Source organism: Protomyctophum bolini (genome assembly GCF_963924005.1).
Source record: "Protomyctophum bolini genome assembly, chromosome: 18".
Classification (NCBI taxonomy): Eukaryota; Metazoa; Chordata; class Actinopteri; order Myctophiformes; family Myctophidae; genus Protomyctophum; species Protomyctophum bolini.
In genome coordinates this window covers 39,648,075-39,652,899 of record NC_137879.1, presented here as the reverse complement: position 1 = coordinate 39,652,899, position 4,825 = coordinate 39,648,075, and the positions used below count along the sequence as shown (strand labels likewise).

At 40.5% G+C, this 4,825-nt stretch overlaps 1 long non-coding RNA gene across 1 annotated transcript; it reads right to left on the bottom strand.

Annotated features, from left to right (window-relative positions):
* Positions 1–2,198: 2,198 nt before the first annotated feature.
* Positions 2,199–3,518, bottom strand: LOC308332554. Its single transcript, XR_013965724.1, has 3 exons — positions 3,351–3,518; positions 2,869–3,066; positions 2,199–2,777 (listed from the first exon to the last, which is right to left on the bottom strand). It is a non-coding gene; the product is annotated as an uncharacterized lncRNA (long non-coding RNA).
* Between the last annotated feature and the right edge of the window lie 1,307 nt (positions 3,519–4,825).

Genomic DNA, 4,825 nt, shown 5'->3' with positions numbered 1-4,825 from the left:
TGTAAGTGATCTGCATTTTTTGATGGAAGGGGTCAGCGCATTCCATGTCTGGGTGGCCGTGCTGTAGAAGGAGAATTTACCCACATTTGTTTTGAAATATAGGAGCAGTATAATAATCCATAACATTGTCCTTGTCTATCGACCTCCCTACGAACATAAAGCTGTTTAATTTGATCCTCCCAGTGAGCTCCCAGTGAGCATTTTTCATTCATTCAAGTTTTGTTTATTCTCAAAATTACACTGAGTAATCAAACTCATTTTCAGTGTCGTCGCGTGATACAATATCATATAGAAAAAACATCACAATACATCAGAAGATCTGGAAAATAAAAACAAAAGATATACATGTGAATTACATATAGGTTTACAAATGTAAAGCCAAGACAAAATTCAAAACAGTTACATATTGTGGAGATCTGTATGCTCACCAAGGTTTTAACACTTACTAATTCACACCATCATTTTCCCATTGAACTCTTATTTTGAAAAGCCACATTTCCAGACTACCGGTACTGAACATAAACTAGGAAGTCAAACGGGTGGGTGATTATGGCCACGATGATTTTAATGCTGCGATCCTGTTATTGAGAGCACCAGCAGCAACCAGATGCTAACGTAAGTAGCATTATGCCTTGATCGATCGAAAGCACTATAAAAGTGCAATTGCCATTGATCTACGGCAACAGTGTTGAGGGTTTTATTAAATAATGAGCATTAATTGACGTAGATCTTGGCCAATGGCGTTCTAAGTGTTAAGGGTACCAATGTCAGTTTCAATGTCGTTTGCAGGTCCCATGTATTAGGGCCACAGAAGCCAAAAGCAAGTTCAGAGCTAACTTTTGGTACCTTGAATTTGGGGAAACTACTTGACGGGGTGCGGGTGTACTTCAGAAAAGATGAGATGTATTTAGGACAATCTCCAAGCATGGCTTTATACAATATTAGGTGCCAATGCAGTTTTCGTCTCCATCCAACCTTTTTATATAAGATGCATTGGTGAGTACCATAGCTATCACCCGTTAATAAATCTAATCGATGCAATTTTTTTGCTGCATGTCTGTATAGATTATGTCAATAATCCAAGACAGACAGGAACACATAGTGGAAACTTTATTTCTGTTACCCCATGTTGTGAATGCAATGGTGTCTTAGCAAGTGACCCGAGTTATTTCAACTTCAGTCACACCGTTTAAAGTTGACATCTTTTTATTGTCCTGTGAGAACTGTGGACACGCTCTTCAGATGACTTGAACAAATGAAACTCTTGTCACAATGTTTACATTAGAAAGGTTTTTCTCCAGTGTGGAAACCAGGGGGGCAGTCAGACAGATATTTTGTGAAGCCACTAAGGAAATGAATATAATGGCCTGTTGTGGCGCTGTCATTGGGCTCAAAAAAACCCATAGCCCCATAGAAGTCCATGTATTTGGGCCCAACTTCACCTAGACTGTATTACCTTAATAAACATGGTCATGAATACTTTTTGCTTCCAGTCACTAGTTTAAAGTCTCATTTCTAATGTCATAATAATATTATTTTTGGAAAATTATGGTCCCATTTAAAAAAAATATGACCATAAAGTTGCGCATGTTCTGAGGGGCGTGGCTACCGTTACAGTCTATGAACGGGATCCCCCACCCACTCGAGTCAAAATAAAAACCAACGAAGAAGAAGGGGGGAAATCCCGCCTCGTTGACAGGCTTCATTTTACGTTCATGTTAGACCCGCGGAACGCTTTGTCCATATTTTTTACAGTCTATGGTGGAAACGAAGGTGTCTCTTCAGATTACTTGAAATTTTGAAATTCTTGTCACAATGTTTACATTGGAAAGGTTTTTCTCCAGTATGGAAACGCTGGAGTGACTTTAGTTGACATGAATATTGGAAACTCTTGTCACAATGTTTATTGGAAAGGTTTTTCTCCAGTGTGGACACTCTGGTGTTTCTTCAGACGAGATGACCGACTGAAACTCTGGTTACAATGTTTACATTGGAAAGGTTTTTCTCCAGTGTGGACACTCTGGTGTGTCTTCAGGTGAGATGACCGACTGAAACTCTTGTCACAATGTATACATTGGAAAGGTATTTCTCCAGTGTGGACATACTGGTGTCTGTTCATGTCATCTGAACGACCAAAACTCTTGTTACAATGTTTACATTGGTAAGGTTTTTCTCCAGTATGGATACGAAGGTGTGAATTCAGATGACTTGACTGATTGAAACTCTTGTCACAATGTTTACATTGGAAAGGTTTTTCTCCAGTGTGGACTCGAAGGTGTGAATTCAGATTACTTGAAGTACTGAAACTTTTGTCACAATGTTTACATTGGAAAGGTTTTTCTCCAGTGTGGACACGAAGGTGTGAATTCAGATTACTTGACGTGCTGAAACTTTTGTCACAATGTTTACATTGGAAAGGTTTTTCTCCAGTATGGATACGAAGGTGTGAATTCAGATGACTTGAATGATTGAAACTCTTGTCACAATGTTTACATTGGAAAGGTTTTTCTTCAGTGTGGACACGAAGGTTTGAATTCAGATTACTTGAAAATCTGAAACTTTTGTCACAATGTTTACATTGGAAAGTTTTTTCTTAAGTGTGGACACGAAGGTGTCTCTTCAGGTTACCTGACTCTCTGAAACTCTTGCCACAATGTTCACAGTTAAAAGGTTTTTCTCCAGTGTGGACACGCTGGTGCTTCTTCAGGGAACCTGAGTAACTGAAACTCTTGTCACGCCGTTCGTCATCATCTTCACTGGTCTTTTCCAAATCATCACTGTTTGGGAAAATCACTGTGTCAGATTCAAGTTCAACTTCAACCTCAGAGCAGTGGGAAGATATGTCTTCATCATAATTTTCATCATCACCTTTCACTGCTAGTAATGTCAACGTTGACCCAACAGGTTCCTCTGGTCTTTGAAGTAGTTCCTCTTTAAGCTCCTCCTGTTCCTCTTTAAGCTCCCCCTCTTCCTCTTTAATTTGCTCTGGTTCCTCCTGGAGCAGACTGGGGCTCCTCTCCTGTTCAGAAGAATCCTCCTCTTTACACACAACCATGTGCAGGATGTCTAGGAGCAGAAACATAACATGATCAACACTGGATTCCTAAAATGTAAATACATTCTTCTTCCATGTTCCATGTACAAAATGAGCTAGTACCTATCAAGATAAGATTGACTACACCGTTACTAACTACAGGTTATTACTGTTTTGAAAGTTTTAGCAAAATACATTGTTTCTTCAGGAACAATATTTTCTAGTTTGCCATTGTTACTGTCCAGTGAAAAAAATACATTGTGGCAGCCCCACAGAACAGAACATATTAAAGAAAGGAAGATAACATGAAACTTACTGAGGTGTGGCTGGTCTTCAGCTTCCTGTTTAATAGAAACGTCTTCAGCTTCCTGTTCAATAGAAACGTCTTCGGCTTCCTGTTTTATAAAAACGTCTTCAGCTTCCTGTTTAATAGAAACGTCTTCAGCCTCCTGTTTAATAGAAACGTCTTCAGCTTCCTGTTTAATAGAAATGTCTTCAGCTTCCTGTTTAATAGAAACGTCTTCAGCCTCCTGTTTAATAGAAACGTCCCTGGCTGAGTCTGGAGAGTTCATCTTCACCTGGGAGTGATGCATCATGGGTATTGTAGTTCTTATGAGTCTGAAGAGTTCGTCTTCACCTGCAGTCTGGACTCCGGTCTGAAATCAAGTGAATAAGGAAGGACTTTAATAATTGGAGACCTATAGTCGGGCAGCCAGGGGTGGGGAGTGGGAAATGTGTTTTTATTGGCCTAAAAGATTTCCTATAGTATTAAAAATATGAGTCCACTTGCTGACCGGGTGTCAGTATTGACCAATGTATTTTATAAGGTTTTATATTGTGACGAAGCACATTTGTAATGTTTTCTACTTTGTTTTCTTTATGCATGTTATTATTTATGAAATGAAATGATACATGTGACGCTGATTATTTAAGTATTAGCTTCTGTTCACAATTATGGTAATGGGCCTTGTACAGGGGTGAGTGACAGCGTTCAGTGATTCGTTGATTGTCACCACCCAAGGGTGCAAATAGAGGGAGTGACACACAGGGCCAGGGATCGACAAACACACAGAGTGCAGGCCTGCACGGAGGAGCTTCTGGGCGCCAGATGGATTTTACACTATGACCGCAATTTAGCGTGTAAATTAACGGATCTGCAGCCTTAGGGAATATATAGAACAGTCGAGCCCGGCGGGCTGGGCATCGTTGTGCCGCTGCCGACGGGGATCGGAGATCGGAAAGGAGAATAACCAGCCGGTGTTTGGAGGCTATTCCAGAGCTACAACAGCTATACCGGTGAGGTCGTTCCGAGGTGGTTCTAGTTGGATTATTTATTTACTATAAGGGGTACCCCATTTGTTTTGTTTATTCATTCGGAGCGAGGAGCTCTTTTCTTTGGATAAGGAGCAAGGATTGCTAAGGACCATCGCGGGCGGGCCGCGGTCAATTAAAGAAGAGGACGAGCGCGGACTTTATTTATTTATTTATTTAATTCTTAGTGCGGTCGCGCGCACTTGACTTTGGACGGGGATTGGATTGTTTTGTTTGTGTAAACAGTGTGGCGTAGGCCGCGACAGCGAGCGTCGGGACTTGTTTGGGGCGGGGTGGGTTGAAATAAATGTTTGTTTGGTTTTCGGTTACACTGTTTGTTTGACAACTTGAGTTTGCAGCTTCTCTATATAAATAAGTGAACTATATCCCTACGAATCCGTTGTTTATTTTCCTTAGTAATAATTTGCCTTAAGATATAAGGGGGCGATTGTTACAATATGTGACCATACCATTACCTAT